The sequence below is a fragment of the Macrotis lagotis genome, chromosome 1 (assembly GCF_037893015.1).
Source record: "Macrotis lagotis isolate mMagLag1 chromosome 1, bilby.v1.9.chrom.fasta, whole genome shotgun sequence".
Classification (NCBI taxonomy): Eukaryota; Metazoa; Chordata; class Mammalia; order Peramelemorphia; family Peramelidae; genus Macrotis; species Macrotis lagotis.
The window spans coordinates 630,342,408-630,361,898 of record NC_133658.1 but is presented as its reverse complement, the minus strand read 5'-3'; the positions used below and the strand labels follow the sequence as shown (position 1 = coordinate 630,361,898).

Genomic DNA, 19,491 nt, shown 5'->3' with positions numbered 1-19,491 from the left:
AGTTAAGTCAGTGATTATTAAATTACAATTTATAAGAATCATCCCAATAATAGCTCTGCAATTATAATAATCTGAAATCAATAGTCCTATACACTTGTGGAGGTTAGTGTTTCCTGATATTCTGTACAGTTTACATATTTAGAAATTAGAGTTCATTTAGTCTATATCTCTCATTTTTCAGATGAGGAAACTGAGACAGAGATGTTAAATGACTTATGTACCCTGTTTTTTATATATCTGACTCCAATCCTGCATTAAGTAGCAGGAAGATGAATTCAAATCCAGTCTTGCAAACTTAGTAAGAATGTATAAGTAGGTAATCTGTGTGACTCCTAGTAAATCACTTGACCTTTGTATCTCTCTGTTACCTAAATATAAAAGAGAATAATAACTCCTAACTTTACAAGATTGTTATACAGATCAAATGATCAAAAGCTTAGCCCCATTAAGACACAAATTGACACAATATTTATTCCCTTCCCACCTAACTCTTACTAACATTCTCAAGAAATGAAAATAAGCAGACAAAAAAATAAAATGAATCTGAAATTAAAATCTTATAATTATGATCTTTTTAATTATCATCAAATATCTGTTTTAATTCCAGGAAGTGAATTCTTTGCTGGACCAAATAATTGGAATCTCTCTTTATTAAATTTAGGGCATATATCTAACTGTTCTTGTCTTGGCTATCTCAAAATGTAAAAGATAACCTGGTTACAATACCCCAACATATACTTCACCAATTAAAAAAAACCTTCTTAGAAGTTAGAATTGGAGCAGAGTAGATCTCCTCACTGCTTCACCCTTTTAATGTCAAATTACCAGCAAGGCAGTATGAGTATTTGTTAGCATCTCTGTTTCTTACAGAAAACAATTTTCAGCAGATATTTAGATGGTTGAAATCTATTCTTCTTAAAATGTTCTCTTTTCTTTTATGTGTGGCAGTCTGGAACAGTAGAATGAGCATTGACTCTAGAGTCAAGAACCCTGGGTTCAAGGTCTACTTCAGATGCTCATTATCTTTGTAACCTTGGACAAGTCATTGGACCTCAGTTTCCTTATACAGAAAAATGAAGGAACTGTGCTATTTGACCTCTGAAATGTATGAAATGTACTACTTATAATAAGAAAAATCTGCTTTTGAACCCTACTCCCACCATTTATTGAATTCTTGAAACAGTCAGGCAGATAACCCAGCTAAAATAGGAGAGTAAGGAAAGGGTATTGAAATGGGAGAATAACCTTGCATTTCCAAACATACAAGGGCTCAGTTCAAGCAAATATAGAAGTGGAAGAAACAATTTCATATATTGTCTCCTTTCCTCAAATTCCTTACAGTGTTTCCCAAAGCAAAAAAGATTTTGTTCTTATTTTATAATGAGGGAGAAAAGCAATCTTTCATGAGTCCCTTCTTTGCTCGCACTCTAGTTTATGCTATCTCATTTTCCATTTTCTTCATTTGTCCTTTCTGATGAAGAAATGGCCTTTTTTTCAAATAATGATCAACCCATCTTCTGGTGTGTAATGTACCCATCCCTATTGTCTCTCTTCTTATTCTCCCTCTTCTGCTCTGTTTACGTCTTCTCACACTATTTTGTTGGATCATAATCTTTTCACAAACAACTAAGGCATAACTTAGTCTAATTTTCTCGCCTGACAACTCACTTCTCTTTCTACACAAAGAGTTTATTACCTGGATCCACTAACTTTCTGTTTTTAACATAGTGATAACTGTATTTTAATAGAATTATTTATATTTTATATGCTTATTTTAAATTTTTGCACTATTATTAAAGCTCTATTCTGATAAAAATCCAAAGACTTCACCACAATGAGAAAGGGATCCATGACACCCCCCAAAAGTTAACATTTCTCTATTGCAAAGCTTATCATAGTAATCTCATTGCCACCATGTTTTCAATTATTACTTATATCCTTTAAACCACTTCAACCCTACTTATAAGTCTACAGGGACTCTTTATATTCTCAGGATATTGACATTTAAACCCCATCACAATTTAACTTCTATGAGCCTTTCTATCTTTAATTCATCTTACATCAATCGATGTACTTTACATAACAACCAAACTGGATATCTGACAACATTCCATCTCCCATCATTGTGCATTTTCATAGGCTAATCCACAAATATAGAATACACTGGTTCCTCACAATGACCTCTCAAGAATCCTATAATTCCATCAATGTTCTTTCTTTGTAAGTTTAATTTATTTTTATTAAATTAAATTAAATTTATTTTATTACATTTTAAGTTCTAAACTGTTTCCTTCCCTCCCTCAATATCCCACTAGAGAAGACCATTATTTGATACAGATTTATAAATTCTTAAAAATTTCTTTAAAAAATTCTATGTGTATTTCTATTTGTCATTTCTTTCTCTGGAGGTAGATAGCCCCTTCATAGGTTTTTTTAAATAGTTTATTTGGGAATTTATAGTACTCAGAATAAATTGATTGTTCACAATTTTTCTATGAACAATATTGCTTTTACCATGTACAATGTCCTCTTGGGCTCTGTTCACTTTCCTTTTTGTTAACTATTGCAAGGTTTTCAATGTTTTTTTCCTATCTTCTTGTACATAGTTATAAGCATGTTTAATTGAATGGAGTTTTCAAAATTCTCATCAATTCCCTTTAATTTTTGGTGGTACCAATTAAATTTTATTGATTTCTTCCTCTTAAAGATTCAAATTTTCTTTATCATATGCTGTGCATTAATGGATAAATATCTGAGATCTAATGCATTTTCCTAATACCTTTCCATTTTTTTTAATCTCTCCTTGAATTTTTTGTCTCATTTACCACTGCTAGCCTTCTATTTAAGTGGATGTTAGGACACAAGAACATATATTTAGATCTGGGAGGGTAAACTTAGAGACCACTAGTTCCAACCCTCTCATTTTAAAGATTAAGAAACTAAAACCCTGAGAAATTAAGTAATTTTCCTGTGGTCAGACAGATTGCAAATGTCTAAACTCATCATTAAAACACCAAATTCAGTATTATATCTGGCATGCCATGGTTCTATTCCTGAGATCTAGATTTATAGCTTTGTTTGGGAAGTTTTTCTTTCTTTCTACATTTGTTGATCAAGACAAAAAGTCCATCATGAGAAAAACTCTTTCAAATCTCTATGTGTTATATTAGTCCATCATGTGGGTATCTTATACCATAATCCAGACAACCAAATCCTAAATTTCAACACCACACACACACAGCTATCATTACACTTCCTCGATGCCTGCTTTTTTTTTCTTATAAAGAATCAGTTTTAAAGAGAAGAAAATATCACCTTCCAGTCCTTCCATTTTGTATGCAAAACATTAATATTCATTCAAGACCCTTTCTGGATTTTTTCTGCTGTCCCCTTGTGTATCATTAAAATGTAGTGTTAGGAAGATTTAATAAATGTCAGATCATCTTTTTTCTTTGATAAGTATGGTATGAATTCAGCACATTTTCTGATTAGTTTAGTCTAATGCCTTCTTGCAGAGAATTACCCCTAGGAAACATGCCTTCATCCTGGTTTCTGTAGCACATGTCTTTGAATGTCCCATATTTTGTTTCTCCCCTATAAGTATTCTGAGGAGTATGGGATACTACTTTGACCTCACAACATGCTGAAAGCACTTCTTACTTGTTATAATCCCAAGAGTTAAGATTTCCTTTATTTTCTTTTGTCATGTGTGACTTTCTTCACTCGGTTGCCCTTTGACTCCAGTTATTTTCTGATTTTTTTATCAAATTTAATTCACTGAAAATATATTAATTTCCTACAGTGTGAAAGGCATTTCATTCCTTGAATTCTTTTGTTTCCTATCTTCTTACTTGGATTATTTTTTTTCCCTAAGATCTCTGGGATCTTATCATACATGGAAGCCCTCAAGGGTCAAATTAATGGTTCAGAACTCTGGTATCAAATGCAAATAGAAAGTGATCTCTACCACCAGCATATTGAGAAAATCACAAATTAAAATTTTCTCTTTTTTATTGTAATTTCACATAATTTGTTAAGCACTTCCTAATTACATTTTAATCTGGTTCAGGTCATAGTGGTAAATTTTAAGTTTGACCCATTTGGACTATAGATAATACTTCTTGGAGGAGTTCTGAGGAATGTGATCACAGCTAATTGCAAGAAATAGAATGTTACATACACAAACTAAATAGATCAGTTCAGTTAGAATATAAAGTATATGAATGTGAATTATATACCATAAGTATAGAAAAGAGTGGGGAACTAAATTACAAAAGGTATTAAGTGCTAGAGAAACTTATATTTCATCCCAGAAGCAATGTGAAAGCCACTGAAGTTTTATTCTCCATGGGAGAATGGCAAGGTTTGATAAATAACTTAGGAATATCAATTTGGCAGCTATTTAGTGAGAAGGGTGATACTGGAGGAAGAAGGATTCATTAGAAAGGTTGTACAGTGGATAGAGCATTTCCCTGATAGGAGGATGGGAGTTCAAATCCCACCTTAGACACTTGACACTGACTGAATGAATGACCTTGGACAAGTCACTTAATCCTGATTGCCTCACATTCAGAGCCATCTGCAGCTGTCCTGATCCATATCTGGCCACAGGACTCAGATGACTGGAGGAAAAAGTGAGACTGGGACTTAACATAGAATACTACTATAAATGAGAAGAAATGAGTATGTGACTTTAAGATGGTAGCTGTATGAAATATGGGGGGAAAATCCATTAGATAGTTATCACATTCATTGAACGAAATGATTCTCTGGGGGCTTTCTCTCTTTTTTCCTTTTTTCTTTTTTTTTGAATTATCAACTTTATTGGATGCTTTAGCATTTATCTTAGTTAAATGGATATCAAATTCTTTGCTTCTGTTTTTCTGTCCAAAAGGGACAACAAGGAGTTAGTCTCCTACAGGAAGAAATAAAATGAAACCCTTTCCTAGAATCTAGAGTAAAAGCTTGGGTCTCAGTCCTAGAAACCCAGGCTATTTTCCTCCCTTTTTCAGAACTCAATATGTTAACATAAGTAAGGCATCTCATCAGCTGAGTGATCAACACAAATGTGGTTGAACAGAGAGGAGAGAAAGGAAGAAGGAAATCCTGTGTACATGGTAGAGCCCTTAGAGAGTAGAGGAGGGACTTTTTTCTTCCAAGGGTCATTTGGATATTTATTATGTCATTTACAGATCATACAAAATTATCAGCTTATAAATTAGCTTGCTATATTTGGTCAAATATTTAATTAATTTATGCCTAAAAGGATTCTAGATTTATTGAATTTTGAGTTCAGTCTATGGTTGCCTTTGACAGCACCAGATTAAATAATTTCGTGGACCTTATATGGCTCAGCCCATGGGCTGGACATTCCCTACCCCTCCCTGGGAAAAGGAGTTGACTCCACTTGGCTGAGGGAAATTGCTCCATTGCCTAGAGGTTGGGGATTTAAGTTGTGCTGTAGCACTGAGTTCTGGGTTTTATATCTCTTCTGCTGGGGAGACTGACACTATACTTAGTATATGAGTTATAAAATCATATTGCAGAGAGCAGTCAGTTAGACACTGACTTTGGTATCTGGTAAGCCCAGTTAAAAAAAAAATCTCCTGAGGAAATGGTTAGTCAATGGGATTGGAGCAGGAGTGGAGGGGATTTATTGGATCATCCCTGGAGGGTCCCAGGCTCCTCCTTCACATGAAATACCAGGCCATTACTACAGAAGTCAGGGCCACAGTGAGAATGAATTGAAGTTTGGCCTACCTTAATGCTTTTGAAGGGGCAAGTTCTACCCTAATCAGCACCTTGTTAAGCAGCAAGGTAAAGCCTCTTGTGCACACCTCCTTTCTCATCATGTGCTAGTTTCTCTCAATTCTTTGGTTAGCAAACAGCCAACCTTGTCCCATTCATTTAAAATCTGAATGTTGGACTCAAAGACCCTCTTAGCTTCCTCAACACTTTTTTTCCTCAGTGTCCAGGTCCATTCATTCTGGCCTGATAAATCTATGCCTCAGACAGATAAAATTTAGTCTCTTTTCCTGTGCTTAGAAGTTTTGGTATCCTCTGGATGATCTTCTTCAGTATCTGGCCACCAGAGAGGTCCCCCATATCCCATGGGTAGATGTCGACCACAAGGAGCTCTACTCCTGCTGGTCTGCTTAATGGATTCCATCTCCCTGGTGTTGGATGACCTCTGAGCTCTTCATTTTCTCACTCCAGTCCTCAACAAGGAAAATCTCCATATCTCTGCTCAGTACCATCCTGACGTATAGCTCCAAGACCACTCTAAGTCTAGATGGTCCTTGTTGCAGTCCATCTCCTCTTGGAGGGATGAATATGTAAAATAAAGTGCAGAGGAAGCTAGGTTAAAGACATCACTCTTGATATGACCTTTCAAGAAATCTTTGATAAACTGGGTGTTCTCAGCACAGTTATGAGACTCCTTGGATCCTTCCTTAAAAGTTCAGAAAGGTCTGTTTGTTTTGCAAAATTTTCTCATTCGTGTGTTCCATACCTTTTCTTTTTTTTCATTCATCCACTCCATCTGATGCTGTCTCCCATTCAGTTGACATTTTGACTAAGTAAAGCTCTTCAAGCTCTCTTTCACCACCCCAGTTCATTCTGCTCATTCTGCTCTTTGGGGGCTTTCTTTATATCAGAGATGCTAAGTATCCGACTACGTGTGCAGCAAATAGTAGGCACTACATAAATACTCATTGACTTCACCTGAAATAAGAATGTTAGCCTCCTCATTTGAAAAAGCTAATAGGGTCTTTAAGTACAACATTCAGATTTTCAATGAATGGGACAAGGTTGGCTATTTGCTAACCGAAGGATCGCAGGATGGAGAGAACCTAGCATGATGGGAAAGGAGATGTGCAAGAGATCTTATGGAGATAGAATCAGCAAGATAATTACTAACAATATGTGAAGTAAGGGAAAATGGAGAATTAAGTATAATGATGATAAAAACAATACTAATAGCATTTAGATAGCATTGAAGATTTACAAAGTAATTTAAAACCATATCACATTTTATCTTTACAACAATTCTGAAATGTAGGTGCTATTATTCATTATCCCCAATTTACAAACAAGAAAACTGAAGCAGAACATTTAAGAATTTGTTAGAGTCACATAATAAATGTTTGAGGCCACATTTTGACTCAGATCTTCCTGACTCCAGTCATAACATTGGACTTTGAAAACTCATGACTACATAATTTGGCTACATGGCTACATAATACAAATAGAGAAGTAATAGTCCTACTAAGCCATTGATTATCATATAGCAGTATAGCAGGATACAAAATTAAAAAGGTAGATTGAGAACATAGACTATAGAGAGCTTTGAATACCAGGTTAACATATTTAAATTAATTCAATTATTCAGAAGCCCAGTAGCCTTTTTTAATCCTTAGGGTGAGATTTCATTCTAACTAGACTGACCTATGAAGCAATTTGTGTTTTGAGCATTTTTTCCAGGGTAATGGAAAGAAAAGCTAAAACTGTTAACTTTTTTTATGTTGTCTGTTATCAGTGGAATTTCCCTTAACTGCTTTGTAAAAGTCATTTTATCCTGTATAATGGACATTGGTATAGTTGGACAAAACAATATGTTTTCATGACTGGAGATACCCAGAAGTCACATATGCATAAATACACAAATACATAAAGTGTCTTCCTGTAAAAGATACTTTACATGTCTGTAGAAGGGTATGTGGAAACTACCCATGTCACCTGAAGAATTTATGTAGTTATTTGTTGTTCCATTGTGAATTTTTAAATGGAATATGAGAAGGCTGTAACTTTCCTCTGTTTTTTTCACTCTGTAGGAATGAATTTGTCTCTTATTTTCTAAAATGTTTGTATGCTCCTTGCTATAAATATTATTTAACCCACATCAGAGTAAGTTCCAGAAGTTTCTGCACTGAGGGAATAATGGCACTTTGGAATAGAATGGTATCCAAATCAAAGTCATAATTTAGACTGCTTAAAACAGCACAAAATCATACTTCACAATAAAACAAAAAAGCTTGAAATAAAAACTGCCTAGATAGAGCCTTGAGTTTTCCAGTGTAAAATTATGCAACATTTTAGCTGAATTCTTTTTAAAATATGGTTGCTTGACAGTGTTTATTTTAATATAGGGGCAGCTGCTACTAATTTCTAACATAAATCTAAAATATATAGTTTGCATTATGATTAACTGAAAATCCTTCAGTGGGTAGAATATTGTTTCTGAAGGAGATGGATTACAATAGATAAACCAGGTGTTTTTGCTCATAAAGTTGTGGAATTTATATTCTGATCCAAGATAAAGGATTACAAGTCTAATTAGAAGAGCTAAATAAAAATGTTCAAGAAGACTACAAATTATAATTAAGTCATTCAAGAAAGATTTTGTATACTTATATCCACATTGGTTTTTTTTTTTAAAAATAAGGGTATAACATAATAGAGAATGCACAGAAATGTCAGTCAAGATTTCTTTTTGACTGATTACAACACTGGCACTTATTAGCCATGTTGTTGAGGTCAAGTCATTGAACCTATCTGAGCTTAAGTTTAATGTTTAATAATTGGAGGTAATGTTATTTTTCCAAAAATTCAGAAACCTTCAGCAACTTTGGTGGAGGGTTGAAGAAAATAGCCATTTTCCCATGATCCTCTATTCAAATATGCATTGTAGACTAGTGACAATATGCATCTGATCCTTTTACTAAAGGTCATGGAGAAGTAAGAGTGAAAAGAGAAAAATATTCATAAAGTCAATTCATACTCATATCTTAGACACTGAACATGAATATTTAACTGGTCTAGAAGTGAATAGGAGAGAAACAGAGACAAAGACAGACAGAAAAAAGAGAGAGAACTGGATTGCATTTTGGTTAAAAGCCTTACTCTGATGCATAAATGATACCTCTCCATATATATTACTGAACATTTGCGAGTCTGTAGTGGTAAAGGAAAATTTCTTCACCACTTGGTCCCTACATTTACCAGTTAATAGGTCCAAAACAGAAACAAAACAAAAGTAGAAAATCCAATGGATAGCTTCTTATTGTGGTACTAATTATCATTATGTTGCATATGTATGGTATAAAAGAATTCTGGACTTGGAGTTAAGAAGACCTGGGTTCAAATCCTGCTTATAATTTTCACTAACTAATGAACCTAAGTAAATCATTTAACCTCTATCTGCCGCTCTCCTACTGCCCAGATATCTCTTGAAATGTTTATTTATAGATAGCTTGCAATTTTGGGGTTGAGAAATTTCCCAAATCACAGTTCCCTACAAAATACTATAAAACTCAATGTTATTTTTATTATAATTATTTCAAAATCACATTTAGAAATTGTGGACATAATTTATGACCTGGTTATTTGCAAACATTCTAATAGGCCCAGGTGTCAACATAGTATAAATAACTGACCTGGCACAAGCAAAACAAATAAAAGAAAGTTTATTTTAGTTTTAGTGATATAAACTCCAATCAAGAAACCATGGGGATAGTCCTAGGAGTACTTGTTCTCCACTTCTTTCTTAAATTAAATACAGAATATCTGAGGTAACAAAATGCCCTGTCACTACCTTCTCTGCCACACCCTCATTCTTTGATAAATTATAGAACATTTAGGAGTAGAAAATTTATTGATATTTTTGAAATGAAGATACCTCTATTCTCTACCTGGTAGGAGCAATGATTGAATTCCCACAAAACTTGATTTTTCTAGCTGTCTCATAACCTATGTACTTCCCCTGGAAATCTGCTCTACACAAAGATGTGCTCACTTTTTTGTAATATATAGACCATGTCCTTTTGGAGTAGAAGAACAATTTCTTCTAGTACCCTCCATTCTCCAAAGTGAAAGAATATTAAAATATTATCTTAATTTTTCTCTGCTTTGTCAGGAAATTGAGTTATGAACCTTTGTAGATACTGAAAATAGATGTATTCAAGTTATATTCTTCCCCAATAACTCCTACGATCTTCTAGCCACCAAGTCTGAGGAAGAAAAGTTTACAGTCTCTGGAAACTGAAAAATAATCTCAGATCCACATCTGGACCCTGAATTATACAACTTATTGTACCTTGGATTCCTTAGATAAAAATGAGGCTTTAATCTAACATTTGCACTTCTGGCATGTTTTCTTCCTCTTTCCTTTTATCTTCTTTATTACATTTGGTTAGGTTCAGTCTTAAGTGACCAATTTGGAAATCATGTTTTAAAGAGATAAATCGGGGGGGGGGGGAAGTTAATCCTCTCTAGTCTTCCCAATCACAGCTATTAGAGGGTTTTTGTTGTTAGAATGGGTCTTTACCTGGCTTTGTCAAATTAGAGAGAGAGAGAGACAGACAAACAGACAGACAGACAGACAGACAGACAGACAGACAGACAGACGGACAGACAGACACACTATTTCAGCATGGTTGTCTTCCTTCTTGTTTCTATTCCTTCTTGTTTCTATGTATTTTAATTTTAGTTTATGCATTTGAAAACAACCTTCTAAGAGATTCATAGGCTTCATTGAACTATCAAAGGTATTCATGCCATCTATGTGTTAGTTGGTGCTAATGCTTACCATCATAGCCTATCATGAGTAAGCACCTCTTTCTGTTTAAATTTTTAATTCTTTCTGTTTAAAAATTTTGTTTATATATTTAATTTTGACATCACATTTATTCTCTCTCCCTTTTAGACCATCACTTGGAAGGACAAATAAAAAGGAAAGTAGGGAAGAGAGGGAAGGAGTTTTAAAAAACTAATCAACACATCAACTGTATCTGATGGTATAGTCAATGTTTCACACCCATAATCTTCTACTTCTGCAAACTATTGAGAGAGATGTGTTTAATTATTTCTTCTTCTAGTTAGATATTATAATTAGAAAATACCAGTTTCAGTTTTTTGTACTCATCTATATTGTAGTAGGTATCACATATATTGTTTACTATTCACTTCCTGCTGCATCAATTCATATTAGCTTATTTTTCATTTCTTCCAGACCATGATAGTCCTTTTTTGCAATATCATTTAGATATTTCTCAATGGATGGGCTAAAATTTTGTCACTAACATGACTGGATTTGTTTCCATAATTATTTTGCCCTTACTATTCTAGTCCTGACCAAAAAAATGAACAAAGGCAACTTACAACTGCTCACAGTTTCTTGAAAATAGGGAGAAGATGAGGAAGCTGATAAAAAATTGGGAGTAAAGTAGAAGTTTACATCCAGATTCCTCAATGCATGACTCATTTTAAAAGTATATTTTTTAAAATGTTACATGAATATGCTCCCCACATTCAGTTGCATTCAAATTATTTAAAAATGCTAACAGCATTTGTGGTTCTGAAAATATGAAAGGAGAGTCATTAATTTCTACTTTTTAAAAAACAATTAGATGTCATTTTCTATATGCCATCCTAGAGTCTGCTGATTTTATACAGTAATCAACTGTGCATGCATGACCCTGAATGTTTCTTTTTAAGCTTAGCTTCACTTAAAATGGTCAGGGAAGGACAAGATTATCATTTATTAAAGGAAAGGATATGTTAGGCTGACACAATTCCAGGTATATTATTTCAAAATACAAACAGCAAATGATAACATAGTTTTGAATGATGCATATAAAAATCACATTTTCTTGATGAATTTTTTGCATTTTATAATGAGCCAGATCTATAATTTTTATAAGGCTAAATTTGTACTCTCCAATGAGAATTCACTGACAGTTTTAGTGCATGACTGCATAGGAAGAAACAAATTTCACATTTTATTTTAATGAGAGTAGTTTTATATTATGTATCCCTTCAGAATGAATAATTTTGTATTTGGATAATTTTGTAATTGGAAAATATCTACTTCATATTTTTAAACCTCAGGCTGCTCACAATACTGTTCCATCAAACGTTAAGTAGAAATATTAGACTAATATTGATCTTATTTTGTAAGTCATTTTAGCTCCATATAAGGAAATCTTGCTTCCTATTTGTTTCATGGTTTTTGTTTCATGCTTATTTTTGAAATCTCCTGAAATTAAAATTTTAATAAGAGTTGACTCCTACTTGAGAGGCAGCCTAGTAGTGATGCCGAAGTTGTAGAGAAAATTTGAAAAGCAAGAAACCTTTAATTCAATAAGATGTCCCTAAACTGACATATTTTGACTGTGAGGACCAGAGCAAGTCACTAATTCTTGGTGTCCTAGACTACTCTCTAAGATTCTGAGTTGAAGAAAAGTTTTTTTTTTCTCTTTTAGAGAGGTTTTTCTTGTGACGATTTTCCTCTATGAATGAAACTAGAGATCCAGACCAAAAAAATCAATTTTTTGTATTATTTTGGATTTTCAAAGACCTGATCCCCATAATGATCCTATGAAATAAGCAATCTAAGTATTGTCATCCTGTTTTACAAATGAGTAATTTGAAACAGAGCAAAATATAAACAGGTCATACAGCTAATAAGTAGATAGAAAGAGAAACTTAGAGTATAATAAAAATATATATGTACATATATAAAATAGGAATATATATGTAATCATGATCACATACACAATATAAATGTGTGCTTGTATGTGCATGTGTGTTCATGTATAAAATTATTATTCTGGTGAATTGTTGACCATTTAAGAAAAATAATAAATCTTTTTATAGAAAATTAATGCCAAATATCTTACATATTGTTTATTCATGTAATTACTTTTAAATAAACATATATATATATATATATATAGAGAGAGAGAGAGAGAGAGAGAAATATATATATATATGTACTTTTGTGTGCCCTCTATAAAATGACTACCTTATAAATTCTTGTGGACATGTCAAAAAATAAAAAGAAATAGCACCTATCCTCAAGGACTTTAAAATCTTTGCATATTCAATTACATTGGAAGAACTTCTCTATGCCAGTAAATTCATATGTTCACTTCTCATCTTTATATATTCATCAACTTTCTACAGTGCATCTGAACTGAATATTAAAACATGAATGAAAAAATAGCTTCAAGAAAAATTTGAGGATTTCCTCAATATTGTATTCAACATAAGAGTATCAGAGATGAGAATCCTATCCCAGGATGAGGAAATAAAAAAGAATGAAACTTTTATATTGACTCTCACCTTCATAAGGTGCTAGGAATAGCATAATCCTTTAGAGGAAATAAGGGAATGACTAATAGATTTGAAGTCAGAAGACTTAGCTTGGGATCCTTTTTCTGCTTCTTACTATCTATATGACCCTGTATAAACCATTTAACTTACTCAAACCTGACTGCCTTATTAAATGAGGAATCTAGACTTGATCTTTTCCTGCTAACTCTGAATCACTCCATGTCATAATTGACTAATCAAAATGATCTGGATAGTACAGTGACCAAAGCTACTATTTTAACCTAATTATCCTCCTCTCTCTCCTTGCCCCCTACTTTACTCCAAATTATCAGGCTAGCCATTTAGGACAAATTCTCTATATCTATGGTATTTACTAACCTATGAAAAATGTTAAAACTCATTTTCTTCCTGAGATGTATTGCCATTAGAGATGTAAATATAGTGGAATATTGCAACATTGCTGGTGCACTTTAATTGCATAGGTAATTAACACTTCCGTTGTTCTCTTCGTTATCATTTTTCTCCAGTTGAAATGCTTATTAGCAGACTATTCTGTAGAAGGCCCAGATATCATGTCATTACAACATTCAACATAAGGCACTCTTCAAGTGTGTGACACTAATTAAATTAAACCTCCAAATTACAAATAGACTTCTTAAAACTAATGACGAATGACCATCTTCATGAGACAACATTTATTTCTTTATTCAAGAGTCATAAAGCCCTGCTTTTAGTATGTTGTATTAAATCACAAAGGAATCCATTAAGAAAGCTTTTATATCTCTTTCCAAAGACAAAGAATATTAACAATTTTAGACTTTTTTGCAGACTAAGGGAGTTTTCTTTCTCTGATCATAATGACAAATGGTTTAGAATTTTCATCCTCCAAATAACTGGGATCATTACCAGCATCAAAATTTCTGAATTGTGTCATAATCTGACTTGCTTGGGCAAATACTACCCTGAGGTTTGGAGGTCTAATGTCTTTAGTGATGACCCTGGAGTGAAGTCACAGTTGCCTAAACTTTTGCAACTTATTTTCCTTTTTAAGTGAGTCAGATTCTCCCAGTGTCTGATCTCTAGGGTCATTCACTGACCTAAATACTATGAATGACAATGGCCCATAGAAAGCACTATACAAATATTAGCTATTATTATTAAAACTCTGTTATACTTGAGACATCAGGGTGGTGTATTTACCCTTTCAGACCACAAGAGTGTTCTATGAACTGATTATAAGAAGCATGCTGAACTAGAAGTGGTTATCATAAAAGAATAAATGTATTTGCTTTTTTTTAAATTTTATTTATTTAAGTCAATAGGGTTAAGAGTGACTTTCCCAGTCACACAGCTAGGCAATTATTAAATATCTGGGGTTGGATTTGAACTCAGGTCCTCCTGACTCCAGGGCCAGTGCTCTATCCACTGTGCCACCTAGTTGCCCCCAATGTATTTTCTAAAGATTCTTGAATCAGAGATTTCTGACCCTAAGAAGATCTGACCTTAGTACTGGAAAATGTACATCTCCTTGTCAGCAGGACAAATACTGAACCTGTTGGGAATGTTATTTGTTGAGACTTAATGATGATATCATTTAAAGAGAAACCAAAACTTTCCAATACTGTATATGGAATCAAAGCTGACTTTCAGTTAATGAATCTCCAATGCATTCTTGGATGAAAATGGAGCAATATATTCCCTGCCAGGTTCTGGTTGAATGTATTATATACTTTGAGCTCCTTAGAGTTAACGACTAAATGCTATTGTTTTTCTTTTCATCCTAGGGAAAATTGTAAAGTATGACAATTGCTCTTTGGCCCTCTCGGTTCTGTTTTTTTTTTTTTTTTTTTTGGTATTTTTCCACTCTTGTGCTGTACCATCCTTACTACCATGTCTGATATTTTTCTCTCATTAATCTGTCAGAATGGTAATAAACTGATTAACTCCTGGAATATCATTTTGTAAAGCACTGGTTTGGAATGTTAATACAGTATCATAAAATTTGAGACTGAATTCTAGCTTTGTTATCCAACTGACCTTAAGATAGATAGTTCTCTTAGGGCATTGTTTTTTAATCTATGTTATCAGATAGATTCAACTAGATGTTTTCAAAAGTCCTCTACAATAGAAAGATGATTTCATTGCTTTGTAGTCAGAGATCCTGACTACAGGATCCTACTACAGAGATCCTACTACAAATTTTTCACTTTTCTATTTATCATTTATATAAATTAAGGCAAATCACTTAGCTTCTTTAGTTCACAACTCTAAATGAAGGTTTTGAAATAGATGAATACTAAGAATACTTTCGTGAGAATTATGATATTGATAAGTTAATGAGTCAATCTTCCTGACAAAATAAATAAATAAATAGATAGATAAATAATTCAAATTTTCACAATGACATTAATATAATGTCTAACATAAAATAGATATAAATGAGCAAGATATTTTGGCAGAAGGCATTCAAATCACTTCAAATATGCTCTAATTGTTAATGATTAAAGAATTCATATTGTTAATTGTTGCTATAATTTTCCTGCCCATAGAGGATCATATCTTTAATTTAAGGATTGTTTTGATCATTGTTAAGTATTAGAATTTAAAAACTCTCAATATTTGCTCTATAAGTATATACTTGTCATTTAAGGAAATAGATTAATATTCATTCTTTTAAATATGCAGTTTAGTAATACCAGTATACTTTGGAAAAACACATATAAGAACATACCTAAGAAGAAACTGTTTAACGTTCTTAAGTTTATAAGAAAATTGAAATGTTGTTGCTGAATACTTGCAACATAAATCTTAATTGCTTTTCTCATTATTCATCTCCATTTAATGAATTAAGTTAAGGGAAATCACTGACAAAGGGAGGAGTTTTAAAGTTACTTTTCTAAAGTGCATATGTGCATTAAAGATTTAGAAACTGATTCTCAAAGCAAATTTAATATATCCAATTACAACCTCTGTGACTTCCAAATTACCCTTTTCCTCTATTAAAAAGGGGAAGAAGTGGTGAAGAATTTTTATAGATTGAAATTTTCATATTTCTTGCACTCACCCAAGATAATGTATGTTTTTACTAGTTACTGATGAAACATGGTACTGTCCTTAAAACCATGCCTTTTTTGCTAGGGTATAGCCAAGTTTCAGGCATGCTGATGAGCTAGATACAAAATAATAAGGATGAAATGTAAATAGGAAATAAGAAATCAGACATTTTAAACTTGGAAGATTCTCCCATTTATGTAAAAGTGACTAGGAAATTAGAAAAAAATAGAGCATGCTATGTCAAACATAGATTAAAAGCTGCTTTTCACATTGATCAAGTAGTTGAGTCCTTTAGCTTCAAAACTCATCATGGAGTATGAAATCAATCACCATTGACTCACAATCAAAAACAATCCAATGCAACCTTTGCTTTACTTTGTGGTTCTGTGGTGAGACTTAGAAATGCATAGATCAAATACAGAATTAGAATAAGATCTTACATTTCTATAATACTTTTAAATCTTCAAAGTTCTTTCACACTGATTTTATCATTTGATCAATCTTTATAATGATTGTAATAGAAGTATACAGGTAAATATTATTCCCCTATATTTCAAATGGAGAAATGAAGCACAAATTGCTTCAGTTGTCTCCAGTTACCAAGTTTCTCAGTGGACAAGGCAGCACTGGAACGAAGGGATCTTGACTAACTCTCTGGTATAAGCTTTCAATAGGGGGAAAGTTTCATACATAGCTAAATTGGGTTGCCAAAGGCATTTTAAATAGTTCTAACTTTAGATAACATACTGTACAACACAGACTCTCTTTTTATCTCTGCCACAAATGCATCATGAATATGCCCCATATGGCTGTTAATTACACGACTTTGCTTCATTTGCGTAGATCAGCATACAGCTAATTTGCTAGGCTAGCTTTGCAGAAAATCTTTCTGAGCCACCAAGACTACAACTCAAAAAAAAAAAAAAAAAAAGTTGTAACTTCCCTCCTCCAATTAATTTGCATGGGTCATTAACTTCAAAGTCTAAAATGACTTAATTATACCACAGTACTTTAAACACAAGCCAGGATCAATGACAACCTCTTGATTGGAGTCTAGAAGCTTATTTGAATAGCAATGTTACTTCTTTTCCCCCTCCATGTAGTTCTTTATGATTTCATCTCTGGTTATACACTAAGAATACATGAAAGATCTATGAGAATGAACTTTAATTCTTCAGGCTATTATGTTCCAGGGCACATGGGGGAAAACTTAATAATATTCACACTATCTTATTGTATCACAAGCATATGATCTCAACGAGGAAATGTAATACTGATTAGGAATCTAGGCAGTCATGTGAGGAAATTGCTTTATGATATGCCAAAGAATTATAACATAGTGGGAAGTAGGAGTGTTGTTGTGGTAGCATAGATTATATTGAACATATAAATTCTTATCATCCTACTATGTGTAAAACTCAGTTAAAATAAATGTTTAATCAAAAAGGAGAAGTACCTTTCTGAGACTATTTCATCCAGGTAGGTTATATTTACTATTGATCCTTTTTTTTCTGATTGTGCTGTTTAGAAGACACTTAAAAAGTAATCATCCTCATTTTCTTAATCTAATGGGAATAATAAAATCACACATTTGGCATGGTTGTTGCAAAAATAAAATTTGATCTTTATAATGTGCTTTGCAAATTTTGGTGATGTTTAAATTCCAACTATTACACTTATTTTTTTCCCCAGTAAAGAGACAGAGACCACATGAGTACAGTAAATGAAAGCAACAGTATAGTGTAGTAAATAGGTATTTTAGGAGTCAGGAAAATCTGAATTCAAGTACTGTCTCTGACATATTTTGGCTATGTGAAGCTGTGCAATTCATGTGATCGATCTCTCAGTGCTTCATGCAACTCTCTAAAGCTGCAAGTTTCATAAAGGTGCCAATCTGCACTGGCAACAAAGGAATTTCTTCACTATGGAGCTCCTTGTAACATTATTCACATATCCAATCCTCATTCCCTGTTCCTAAAATCCCCTTGTAATACATGGAACTGGGCATGAATAGAAGGCATGGAAATGCCAAGGAAAACATGACATTATATCATAAATTAAGAATAATATATTCCTAGATTTGAAAAAGACCTTAGCTACTACTGTTTAGTGCAGGCTTCCATTCAAAACAGGGATTTCCCTCTACAACATTTTGCACAGATGGTTATCCAACTTCTGCTTTCATATTTTCTGTGGAGAGTTAATCATTACCATTTTTAGACCTTTTTAATTGCTTGATGCCAAAATAAGTCCCTTTGTAACACTGGTTTTATAGAGTTATGTATAAAATCAGGAAGCCCTCTTTCATATGATTGACCTTCATACATCTCAAACTAGACATGTGCAGTCTTTCTTCCCTAGCCTGAGTTAATTCTATTTCCTTCTAAAAAAGAAGGCTTTGAGATTTTTCATCACTCTATTCTTGATTCATTAAACTCTGTCCAGTTTGCCTCAGTCCTTTATTTTATACTTAGCAACCAGAAATGAACACAAAACCTTAAATATAATCTGACCAGGGAAGGTGGCAATGGGATCCTTATCTCTCTCTTGTTCTGAATTCTATATTTCTATTAATGAAGCTTAAGATAAAACTAGCCATTTTTAGCAGCCATTTCACACTACTGATTCACATTAAGCCAATCCCCAAGTCTTTATTTACAAGATTAGGTATTATTAATGTTTTCTCCTCAGCATAAATTTATGCAGCTATTTTATTAACTGAAATAAAAGACTTCATTTTTCCTCTTATTGAACTTCAAATATTTAAATTTGCTTATTTCAAAATTCTGAAAGCTTTTAAAATCTTGATTTTGTCACTTAGTATAAATACTAGCTTTCCTATTTGGTTGTCATCTCCATACATATCAATCATTCTGTCTGTGTCCTTATACTCTTAAAAATTTTTCATTTTTCTTATAAATTTTTAAGGTTTTTAAACCCTTTTCTCATAACAACTTTTTCATGATGATTGTTATTAACCCCATTTTACAGATGAAAAACTGAGGCTGAGGCCTAAAGTAAATAAGTTGACACAAATAGAAATGAAAAGAAATGGACTTCAAACCTAAATTGAAAACAGCTCCAAGTAATTTATTTTTTCCAATATACCATTCTTATCAAACTTGATTAAAATGGGAAAAAATCATAATGAGATGAAGCATATTTATATTTTCATTAAGTAACCTAATCAGCCTTGCAAATTAGGAACTTTTATTTTGAATTCAATAAAAATAGATGGAGAGAGAGTGTGAAAAATAACAATATTATTTCTATTAACATAACTCTTTAAGGTTAGCCATGTAAATTAACTTATATTATCCTGAC

General features: G+C 32.9%; 1 protein-coding gene and 1 pseudogene across 4 annotated transcripts in view; one reads left to right on the top strand and one right to left on the bottom strand.

The window, feature by feature from the left end:
* The window catches only part of LRP1B (LDL receptor related protein 1B), a 2,479,914-nt gene that overhangs the window by 854,143 nt on the left and 1,606,280 nt on the right, over positions 1–19,491 (top strand). The window lies entirely within an intron of this gene.
* Positions 5,849–6,569, bottom strand: LOC141508965 (heme oxygenase 2 pseudogene; annotated as a pseudogene).